Below are 12,642 nucleotides of genomic sequence, written 5' to 3' on the forward strand. Positions count from 1 at the left end.
CCTTTGCTCAGAAAGCCATGGGGCTCCCTCTCCCTTTTTAATTAATTAATTAATTAATTTGTTGTTGTTACTCCTCACCTGAGGATATCTTTTCCCATTTGTGGGTTGTCTTTTCATTTTGTTGATAGTTTCCTTTGCATGAAAAAATTTTTAGTTTGAAGTTGTAGTCCCATTTGTTGTTGTTTTTCTTTTGTTTCCCTGCCCGAGGAGACACATAAGAAAAAATATTGCTATGAGAAATGAGGGAGATATGACTGCTATATGCCTAGGATTATATGGTTTTAATCCTTACTTTAAGTATTTAATCTAGGTGGGAATTATTCTTATGTATTGGGGAAAGGAGGGGGGTATTTTCATTTTTTGGCATGATAATGTCCATTTTTGCAACCCCATTTTTTTAATAGATCATTTTTACCCCATTGTATGTTCTTGCCTCCTTTTTCCCAGTGAATTCACTTCTGGGAATATATATGAAGAAACCTGTAACACTAATTCAAAATCATATAGCACTATTTACAGTAGCCAAGATTTGCAAGCAGCCCATTATGTATATTTACATTCAGGAATACTAGTCAGCTGTAAAAAAGGAGGAAATCTTACCTTTCCTGACAGCATGGATGGACCTAGAGGGTATTATGCTAAGTGGAATAAGCTAGTTAGAGAAAGACAAATACCTTATGATTTTACTTATATGTGGAATACTAGTATAATAAACAAAATAAATAAACAAAATAGAAACAGACTTATAGATACAGAGAACAGACTGACAGCTGTCTGTGTGAAATGGGTGAAGGGTTAAGCAAAACAAACAAACAAAGAACAGAAGATATAATGATTACCAGAGGGAAAGGTCAGTGAGGGGAGGTAGAAGAGGGTCAAGGGGGAATAAATGGTGACAGAAGGAGACTTGACTTTGAGTAGTGAATGCACCATGCGATATACAGATGCTGTATTGTAGTGTTGTACACTTGAAATCTGTATAATTTTATTAATCAATGTCACCCCAATAAATTCAATAAAAAAGTATGGTGTCAATTTTCTTAAAATTGATCTATAGATTCAATGCAATCTCAATCAAAATCCACACAAGCCTTATTGTAGATCAAGCATGTCAAACTCAAAAGGCTAACATGGGCCAAATAAACAAGGTTTAAGTTTATGTGGGCCTCAAAAAAAAAAAACCCAAAAAAACAAAAGCTTCAATTTTCATAGAAATGTAGGTTTATTTAGAAAAGTATAGTATAAAAAAAGAACAAAAGCAATGATAAAATTAATCTTTTCTTCCTGACACTTGGCATCTCTTCTCTGCTACTATCTTTCCTACTTTGGGAGAAATCTTGTTTGTAGTGATTACTTTCAAAACTGACCCAAGGTGAATGTTAGTAATTCTGGATCTGACAGGAGACTTATTTCCTTTCATAATCTATAATAATAAAAGTGTAATATGCAAATCGACTGAACGGCCGAACAGCAGAATGACCGACTGTCCGGCTGCCCTTCTGGATGACTTTCCAGACGACCCTCTGAACGAAGCTGGGGCTGCGAGGGCTGAGACAGCCGGGGCTGCGAAGGCTTACCCTTGCACGAATTTCGTGCATTGGGCCTCTAGTTGTAAATAGCTGCTCACACCGTTATATTGGCTGGGTCAGAAAAATATTTGTTGTGGGCTGCATGTGGCCTGCAGGCCTCGAGTTTGACATGCTTGTTGTAGATGTTTACAAGCTGGTTTTAAAAATTCATATGGAAATAGAAAGGATGTAGAATCATCAAAACACCATGAAAAAGAAAAGCAAAGTTATAAGTCTAACACAAATTAATTTTTAGAACTTATTATAAAGCTATCATAATCAAAACAGTGTGGTATTGGAAGAAAGATAACAAAGTACATCAATGTAACAGACCAGAATCTGGAAATCAGCTGCACACCTATGGGAAAACTAATGTTTGACAAAAGGGCAGAAATAATTCAGTGAAGAAAGAGTCTTTTTACAAACCAGTGCTAGGACAATCGGGTCTCTATATGGAAAAATAATGAACTTTGATCCATAGTACACAAAACACAGACCAAAATGAATTGTAAATCTAAATGTGAAGTCCAAAACAATAAAACTTTTCTAAGAAAAGATAGAAAATATTTGTGATCTTGTGTTAGGCAAAGATTTCTGAGCTACAACACCAAAAGTACAGTCTATTTTTAAAAATGATGAATTTGACTTCATGAATATTAAAACACAAACCATTACTGGGTGAAAATAATTTCAGAGCCAGTATCTGGTAAAGCACTTGTATTTAGTATATAATGGACTCTCAAAATTTTAAAATAAGAAAAAAAACAACCCAGTAAAAGAATAGACCAACGATTTGAACAGACATTTCACCAAAGAGCAAATAACATAGGAAAACGTGCCAAACATGACTAGTTATTTGAAAAGTACAAATTAAAATCACAATGAGATGCTGCCTCACATTTATTCATGGCTCATAATAAAAGAGTGACCCTACCAAGTGCTGGTGAGGGTGTGGAGAAACTGGAACTTTCACACATTTCTTGGTGGGGCGGAGGGTGAAACAGCACAATCACTTTGAAAAAATTTGTCAGTTTCTTTTTAAATATGTTTTTATTGATTTTAGAGAGAAATGAGGGGAGAGGGAGAGAGAGAGAGAAAATCAATGCATCAACATTGATCCACTGCCTCCTGCATATCCTGTGCTGGAGTCAAGCCCAAACCCAGGCATGTGCCCTAACCAGGAATCAAACTTGTGACCCACTGAGCCACAAAGGCCAGGTTTCTTTAATAATTAAACACTCACCTATGAAATGATCCAGCCATCGTATTCTTAGGTATTTACCCAGAAGAAATGAAAGCATGTGAACTCACAAAGACTGGTAAATGAATGTATAGCTTTATATGTAATAGGCAAAAACTTAAAAACAATCCTGGTGTTCACCAACATGTCAATGCATAAACAAATTGTGATGTATCCACTACAATAAGACTACTCAGCAATAAAATGGACTTTGCTATTGGCATGCAAAAAATGGATGAACTGGAAAATAATTCTATAAACAAAAGGAGCCTGATAGGAAAAGGTACACAGTGTAGCATTCCATTCATATAAACTCAGGAAATGCAAAGTAGTCATTAGTAACAGAAAGAACATCAGTGGAAACGCTCTGGCTTCAGGCAAGTAGGGGACAGGTCAGCAATGGCTCCCATCTTGACTGCAGTGACTGCTTCATGAGGTCTGTAGAGACCAAAATGTGCAGTTCATTGTGACCATCACACATCAATAAAAGTGTTAAAAATAAGAGATGGAAGGAGGAAAAGAAGGAGAGATTAGGACAGAGGGAAATAAAAATAAAAATAGAGGGGTAAAGAAAGTATTGTGAAGAAGGTGTTAACTGGGCTTAGAGTGGGTGTGGGCTGTATGGTGGTGAGCAGGTGACTGAGAATGTTCCAGAAGCTCTTCTCCCAGTCAGTCCACTGAAGTCCACTGTGTGCATTTTGGCAGGACCTTACATCGCTGATGGTAAGGTACTTGGGTCCTAAAGAGGAAAGGTCTTTCATTTCCAATGGTCCCATTCCTAAGCCTGGAACATTTTTAAAAATATGTTTTTATTGATTTTTAGAGAGAGGGGAAAGAGAGAGAAAGAGAGAGAGAGAGAGAGAGAGAGAGAGAGAGAGAGAGAGAGAGAGAAACATTGATTGGTTGCCTCCCGCATGCACCCAACCAGGGACCAAACCAGCAACCTGGGCATGTGCCCTGACCAGGAATCAAACTGGCGACCTTTCAGTGCATGAGACAACGCTCCAACCAGCTGAGCAAAACCGGCCAGAGCAGCCCGGAACACTTTGTGGAGGCCTCTGAAGAGACGTTTTATCTGTACGGTTCTCTGTGACATGTCCACATTACAGCAGAGGACTTTTAGTTCTCAGCATGGCCTACAAGGCCCTGGATTATGAAGCTCTAGCCCAATTTTCAGCTCTAGCTGTGTCTCAATGCTCCCACTCGCTAGGCTTTATTCACACAGCCTCCTCTCTTCTCCTGAAACCAGCCAAGCTCCTTTCTGCCTCGGGGCCTTTGCACATGCAGCTCGCCATGCCTGTCTAGATGTGTAGGCGAAAGTCAATGTTACTGACTCAGGAGACCTTCCTCTTCCCACCTCCAGACTAGATTTGATTTCTTTACTTTGGCATATTCTCGTTTTTCATACAGTGTTCTTTTAGAACAACAGTGCTGCCTTAATAAAGTAAAAGATGAGATTTGCACTTTCCACTTCATCTCATTTGCAAAACAATTTCCAGTTGCAATTATGTCCGTGAGTGAAAGCGAGCACCACCCTGCCGGGCTGCTGGCTCCTGGTCCCCATGGCCCTTGTGCATCAGGTCCCCCACCCCTGTGACAATGTCACTTCAATGAACACAAAACTCTGCAAAAATCATCTGCTTCTTCACAGTTTTAGACTCGAGGACATGGAAATTCTCCAGATCCCTTCCTGATTCACTAGGCTTTAACTGAAGTGGCTGCTCACTGCATCACAATTTTGAAATCTGAGCAGAGGCCTCAACCATGAAACACAAACTCAACACAATTCCCAACAGGAGCTTGTGGTTCTTTTCCAGAAGTCTGTCTGTAAATCACTTTTATAGGAACATAATCATATTATTGAAAAGTGATAAAGCTCTCATGTGTTTGTAATCTTGCTGAGTGAGCTTCTATCTGCCGCCTCTCCCATCTTCTAAGCTAGTCAAGCTCTCTAATGCCTCCTTCTAGACATTTCCCATACTCACCTTTGAGCTTAGGAACACGGAACCAACATGTTCCAAATGAAATAGCATAACTATCAGATTATTCCTTTATCTCAGTATCTACAGGGAGCTACATTTGCTATGCCAAAGGAATGTAAATAGCATGTGGATTTTATTTGTTGAACTCTTATCAACAGAAAAAGTAATGCCATCCTATATAATCCTATATAATAAAGAGATAACATGCAAATTAAGCCTCACGCCCTCACAAGATGGCTGCCTACTATATAATAAAGAGATAATATGCAAATTAAGCTTCACGCCCTCACAAGATGGCTGCCTACAACCAGGCCGGCAGGGGGGTTAGTGAGGGACGACCAAACGACTGAAAAGCAGGCTGCGTGGGGCAGCCAGGCCGGCAGGGGGGTTAGTGAGGGATGACCAAACAACTGAACAAGCAGCCTGTGTGGGGCGACCAGGCCAGCGGGGGTGGGGGGGCTTGAGGGGTGACCAGGCCGGCAGTGGGGGCATTTGGGGGCGACCAGGCTGGCAGACGGGGGCAGTTAGGGCAACCAGGCCAGCAGAGAGATCGGGCCTAAACCAGCAGTCAGACATCCCCCAAGGGGTCCCAGATTGGAGAGGGTGCAGGCTGGGCTGAGGAGACCCCCCTCCCGTGCCTGAATTTTGTGCACCAGGCCTCTAGTCTTATTCATAAGAACTCTATGTCTTTCATACAGGAATACTTTCAAATGCAAGAGATCTCAGTTGCTCTTCAAACATTTTATTGAGATATAATTGACATAAAACATTGTGTAAGTTTAAGGTATATAATGTGTTGATTTGATACATTTATATATTACAGTATGATTACCAACTTAGTGTTAGCTAACACCTCTGTCATGTCACATAACTATGATTCCTTTTCTTTTTTTTGTAATGGGAACAAGTAAGATTTAGTCTCCTAGAAATGTTGACGTTTATAAAACAGTATCATTGTATATAAACATTATGCTGTGCATTAGGTCATCAGGACTTAATTATCAATTATTTTCATGTTTGTACCCTTAAAAAACATGTCCCCAATTCCTCTACCCCCAGCCACTATTCTGTTTTTATGAGTTCAGCTTTTTTAGATTCCACATATAAATGATGTCACACATTTGTCTTTCTCTGTCTGACTTATCTCACTTGGCATAATGCCAACAATGCCCATCCATGTTGTCACAAATGGCAGGATTTCCTTCTTTCTCATCACTGCATAATACTCTAATATATATATATATGTGTGGTGTGTGATATATCCTATATAATAAAAGCCTAATATGCAAATTGATTGAATGGTGGAACAACCAGGGAATGACCAGTTGTTATGATGCACACTGACCACCAGGGGGCAGATGCTCAATGCAGGAGCTTCCCCCAAGCCTGCAGGCTCCAGGCCAGCCAAGGTGGGTGCTGGAGGGGGGCCCCCGATTGCCCCGCTGGTAACCCTGCAGAGGGAGGCGACTGGTGGCAGCGGCAGGGGACAGGGCTGGTGAGTGGGTGGCACCAGGCCAACCAAGGCCGGTGCCAGTGGGGTGCGCCCCCATTGCCCAACCAGTCACCCCACAGATTGGCTTTGATCACCGGCCAGGCCTAGGGACCCTACCTGTGCACGAATTTCGTGCATCAGGCCTCTAGTATATATATCTCACATGATCTTTATCTATTCATCCATTGATGGACATTTAGGTTGTTTCCATATATTAACTATTGTAAATAATGCTGTAATAAACATGGGAAGGTAGTTATCTTTTTGACATCTTATTTTCATTTCTCTTGGATATATATCCAAAAGTAAGATTGCTGGATCATATGCTTCTCAAACTTTACAAACTGCTTTGCTCTTTTAGATCTGAGAATTAGAAAGTAATCTTTGAGGCTGGGCTTCCCCCCATACCTGGAGGGTCTGCAGAACACACCTGCCCTCACTCAGACCCCTCCCCATGCAACTCTAGGGGCAGCAGGGAAGTAGGGAGAGCAACATGTGGCATCTCAGCTCTCACTGTCCACATGGCACCCCCCAGGACTGCAGAATGCCACCACCCTCACTAGGATCTGTGGAGCTTTCTCCTCGTGGGCTTTTGCATCTGGATATTGTCAAGTTCCCTTTCTTTACCTGAATAACTGCACACTCATTCTTCGGGACCCAAATATACGTGCTGGGTGCTTCCCTGGGAGAGGAGGGAAACTCACCTCAGTGAGATGAGACTGAGGGGGCAGATGCCTCGGGGGTGGGCAGAACAGAGATGAGGGCAGCCAGGCCTCTTCACCTGCCACCCCCTGCTGTGAAATGTGGGGGTGCTTTCATTTCCAGCCCTGCTGTAACAGAGTGCCACAGATTGGGGGGCTTAAACAGCGGATGGTTATTTCTCACAGTCCCGAGGCTGGAAGTCTGAGATCGAGGTATCAGCATGTTGGCTCCCCTGAGGCCTCTGTCCTTGGCTTGTAGGTGGTCGTCTTCCACCCGTGTCCTCACATGGACTTCCTTCTGTGTGTCCCAATTTCCCCTTTTTATGAGGAAACCAGTTGTTGGATTAGGGCCCACACGGATGATCGAATGTTAACATAATCTCTGTAAAGACCCTGTCTATTGACAAGGTTACAATCTAAAGTACTGGGAGTTAGCACTTCAACATACAAACTTGGGGGACACAATAACTTGGAAGGGGTCCTTTATCCTCCCTGGTCTCAGTTTAATCTCTTTACCTCTAACATGGGGCCTGGGGGATGTAGCAGGGGATCCTGTGTATCCTTCACAGCTCTAGATTTGTCAGGCAAAGTGGAATAAGAGCTTGAGCAACTAGATTCTTGCATCTTCCCAGTAGAAAACAAACCAGGGTTTCAGACCGGGATGATCTGTGTTGATGTCTGAATCCTCCCTCTACTTTCTTACATGCTGCATCACTCCCCTCTGATGTGTGAAGGACCCAGGAGAGAGCCAGGGGAAATGGGAGATGGAAATGCCCAGGTGTTAAGTGTTCCACAGGCACGGAACCAGCATGGAATGGCTCAGAGAGACGGAGAGTGAGTGGAGGGAAGAGGGAGCAGCACTTGTCTGGGTGTCCATGTTCTAAAAGGACCAACAAAAGCCATTTGAGACCTACAGTGGCCAGGGAAGAAAGTGGCCACTCAGTAAAGGCCTGGGGTCCTCTCTTTCCTTCTCTCCAGTCTTTCGTGTGAACCTACCACATCCCCTGTTAACATGAGAGGGACATGTCCCTCTTACTGATGGGGAGTATTCCCACAGATGCCTAGGGCTGCAGGCTCCAGGCTGTAGGTAGCTCTTTTTGGGGTTCCCTGAGTCATCTTATCCAGATGTCTACTAGAGGGAATGCCAGGCATGGAGGCCAGGACCGTGGTAGTATGCACTCTGAGACAGGAAGTATCTAACATTGCTTTTAAAAAAAGGTTTTCGTGTATCTAGTGTATTTACAGTTGAAACCACTTGCAAGCATGCACTGAAAGATTGGAAGGCAGAATAACTTGGTTATGTTGGAAACAGATAGACCTGTCTTTCTTATTTCAAGTCTAATTGTAGAAGCTTTCTCCTCACAATGGCCCAGAGATTGAGACCTTCACCCTGAGTCTATGCATTCTGTCAAGAATAGTGTTACATGACCATAGTCACATAACTGCCCCTTATCGATTTCCGTCTCTTCAAGCCCATGTGTGCACAGAGCACAGCACAGTCATAGTTGTAATAAAGGAATGGCTAAGTTGACACCATACAGAGTCCCTGAGCTTTCTCCTCACATACAGCTTTCTCTCCATAGGACACTTTCCTTCATCTACTCACTCCCAGTCAACCTTCGAATCTCCCCACTCAGCTAGATGCCTCTCCAGCCCTTCCTCAGGCTTGGGCGGGTTCCTCCGACCCCCCACTCCCTCCCTGAAGTCACCATAAATTAACTTCTTTTGGTAGAGTTAACTATCATTGATTCCTACTGTATCTCAATGAGGTATGCTTCTACCTAGTGACCATGCCATTCTTAATTAATTTGAGCTCAAAATAAACATAATAGCAAACAAGAAACCAACAAACGGGATTCTCTGTCAACATAGATCTCTCTAATCCATTAATCCACTTAGGGAGATTATCAGATGGTCAGGCAAAATTCCCAATTATTGCCGCCCATGTGGCATAACTTCCCTGTTGTGTACTCCCCTGGCAACAGATTTTGCCTGCTTCTGCCAGGTGAGTCAATTAAGCAACTCCGTGGATGACATCCCAAATTGTCAAAAGATTACTACTCAAAGAGGACATAGCCATCTACCTCACACAGATAGATAAAGAGCAGTTGTCAAGTATTGTATTTTACTCATTAATAATTTAATATTTTATTTTTTATTTATTTATTTTTTTTCCGTGTCAGGTTGTCAACCATCCAGGTGCCCACGGCCAGGACGCTGGGTGTAGGCGAGCCTCTCTGCTCTCTGCCACCTAATGACGCAGGCGGGCATGGCAGCCACACCTGCAACGCCTCTAGGGGCAGTAATTTAATATTTTAACTTCTTATAATAATGTTGACATGTTAATAATGTAACAAGTAAGACTTTTTTTTTTAACAACTGATTCAAAGGTGAATTCAAAGTAACCACTCATGCACAGGCCAGGAAAGATGTCTAAATTAACGTAGATGAGAAAAGGGCATATCTACATGGTAATAAATATATTCCATCGAGCACAATTAATTTGTATTTTTATAGACAAGGGTCACTTGCATTATGATCAATTCACAGAGTTGTAAAGCAGCTCAAAGGCAGTGAGAGGTAGAAATAACCCAGAAAGGGTCACGGGACAGGGCAAGGAGTAATGCTTTCTGTTTCCATTGCAAATTCTTTCCTACCTTTTTTTCTGACACTTCAGTAAGTCCAAGCAACATCTCATCTAGCAAGAGTACTTCCGACCATTCCTCACACAACACTCTATTATGGTGGGCCCCAAGGAGAGTTTTCGTTTCACGTGGTTTTTAGTGGAACAGCTTTCCTTGGTTTTTGAATTCCTATCTTTTTAGTTCATGTAGAACAGGCCAATCCAGGGAGAGTCCACTCCATGGTCATCAGCACCACCTCTCCCTGCAATGCTGCTCCAAGTCATCACATCCCCACTCCTCATCGACAAAGAGCTTCTGCAGGGCTGCCCGGTTACGCCTGCGCTGGGGAGCGAATATGACTTAGGCTCCCAGTTTGGAGATAGATATCATGAAAATAAAGTCAATATTCAACACAAGAAGAAAATAGACAAAATGTTTTCAGTAATTAAAACATATAGAAATTATAGGACTCAGTGCCCTGTGTGAAGGAAACATAAAGTGTGAAGATTAGACAATGCAATTCTTAACATTCCTTGTTGATCATTTGTTTCTTTCTTTGTATAAAAAATAGCAGCTGTCATTTATCAATTTTCATCCGTGTGCCAGGCTCTCTGGTAGGAATTCCTACATACTTAACCAGAAGGAAAATGGTATTACTCACATCTTACAAATGAAAAAACACCCCCCCCACACACACACACAAGACTATGGCTTAAAGAAGTAAAAAGTTGTGCCCAAAAGTCATAATTAGTAAGTGGTGGATCCTGAGTTAGTGTGATTCCAAAGCTCATCCTCTTTCTTCATACCCTTCAGTAAATGCTTGCAAAACGAATGCTCTTGCTTTCCATCTGGCAGAGGGAGGAGCAACTGACATTCTTACTGGAATCTAGAAGCTGCTGCACATGTTTATCAGCCAAGGAATCCACATCTCAAGCAGAACCAGATCTCTGAGGCGGTTACTCACAACGGAGAGGATCTGGCATGTAGTCAGGCAGGGACCACGAAGACCACACCAAGTCCTGGGAATTTACAGCAAGAAGGTGGCCAGCGAAGCCCAAACCCAGAGGTTTGGGAGGAGATTCCACGGCTTTTCTTAGAACTCCCCAGCCTGGTGGAGCTGCCTGCAGCACAGAGATCCCTCTGGGGGGACAGGAAGAGCCCAGTCCTCACAGGCAGCCTTTATCTTGCTAGAGGCTGATGTTTCAGAGAAACATTCCAATGGACCTTGGCAAATTTGATGAGTCTCCTGCTCAGTCTATAGCTCTCTCTGTTCCTAAGTTTAAGTTCCAAAGTGCTGGATACTTTAAGAGGCAGAGGGAGAAATGTTTAGGGGCACGTAGTATACAAGATCAGAAAGAATTCAATGCTGATATTGGAAAAATTGCTCTGTGTGGGCAGAAGTCAAAACAACAAAAAAAGTCTTAAACTAAGAGTTGGTTTTTTAGAAATAGAAACAGAATGGTCAAACCTTTAACCAGACTAAGAAAAAACCACAGAGAATACTCAAATAAATTTAGAAGTTAAACAGGAGACATTGTAATTGATGCCATAGAAATAAAAAGGATTACAAAAGACTACTATGAATGATTATGCACCAATAAAGTGGATAACCTAGCAGAAATTGATAAATTCCTAGAAACATACTACCTACCAATACTAAATCATGAAGAAATAGGAAATATAAACAGACCTATGACTAGTACAAAGCCTGAATCAATAATCAAAAACCTCCCAATAAAAAAATTATTAGTGAATTCTGCCAAACATCTAAAAAATAATTAAGTCCAATCATTCTCATATTACTCCAAAAACTTGAAAGTGAGAGAATGCCACCAAACTAATTTTATGAGGCCAGTGTTTCCTGATACCAAAGATAAAGACATCACAGGAAAACTACAGGCCAATATTCCTGATGAACATTAATGCAAAAATCCTTAACTAGCATACCAAATCCCACAGCATAGTAAAAGGATCACACACCATGAGCAAGTGGGATTTATCCCTGGGATGCAAGAAAGATTCAACATATTGTTACCAATGAGACAATGAGACCTCGGTTCTTGTCTTCTAGAAGGAAAGGTTTCAGGCAAGAGACAAAGTGCAGGAAAGCAAGCAGGAATTTACTGGCTGAGCATCGTCCTGTGCACCAAAGGGTTGGAGGATCGATTTCTGGTCAGGGCATATACCAAGCTGTGGGCTTGATTCCCCAGTGGGGAGTGTGCAGGAGGCGCCAGTTGATGTTTCTTTTTCACATAAATGTTTCTCTCTCCCTCTCTCCTCCTCTCTCTCTCAAATTCAATAAACATTTTTAGAAAAAAGAATGTATTGGCCACAGCAAAAACACACTTAGGAGAATGAAACAAGGAAGGACATAGAAGAAGTAACAGGAGGGCCTAGGCTGGGCTGCTTTACTCACTGGGAAGTCAGAGAAAAGAGGGCTTTGGGGACAGGGTCAGGGGGTGAGCCGCAGCCATTGTTCCCTGGTTGCAAGTTTCCTGGGCTCCATTGGAGGGAAGGAGAATGGTAAGAGTGCATGATGGGTGAGAGTGCATATGGGTCCTTTGCACTGAGGGCATTTATTTCTCTCTTGCAGGTGAAAATCTTTTTTTTTTTTTTTTTTTTTAACGTATCTTTTCTTTTTTTTTTTTTAATATATTTTTTTATTGATTAAGATATTACATATGTGTCCTTATACCCACGTTACCCCCTACCCCCCCCCCCCGCTCATGCCCCCACCCCCCGCTGTCCGTGTCCATTGGCTAGACCTACATGCTTGCATGTAAGTCCTTTGGTTGATCTTTCCCCCTTACCCCCACCCTCCCCTACCTTCCCTCCAAGGCCCGACAGTCCAATCAATGCCTCTCCATCTCTGGATCAGTCCTTGTTCATCAGTTTATGATGTTCATTATATTCCACAAATGAGTGAGATCATGTGGTATTTATCCTTCTCTGACTGGCTTATTTCACTTAGCATAATGCTCTCTAGTTCCATCCATGGTGTGGCAAATGGTAAGAGTTCCTTTTTCTTCTTCCTC

General features: G+C 42.2%; 1 non-coding gene across 1 annotated transcript; it reads right to left on the reverse strand.

Annotated features, from left to right (window-relative positions):
- Positions 1-9,158: 9,158 nt before the first annotated feature.
- Positions 9,159-9,287, reverse strand: LOC111827710. Its single transcript, XR_002831384.1, has one exon. It is a non-coding gene; the product is annotated as a small nucleolar RNA SNORA17 (small nucleolar RNA).
- Positions 9,288-12,642: the final 3,355 nt, after the last annotated feature.

The sequence above is a fragment of the Myotis lucifugus genome, unplaced genomic scaffold (assembly GCF_000147115.1).
Source record: "Myotis lucifugus unplaced genomic scaffold, Myoluc2.0 scaffold_206, whole genome shotgun sequence".
Taxonomy (NCBI): Eukaryota; Metazoa; Chordata; class Mammalia; order Chiroptera; family Vespertilionidae; genus Myotis; species Myotis lucifugus.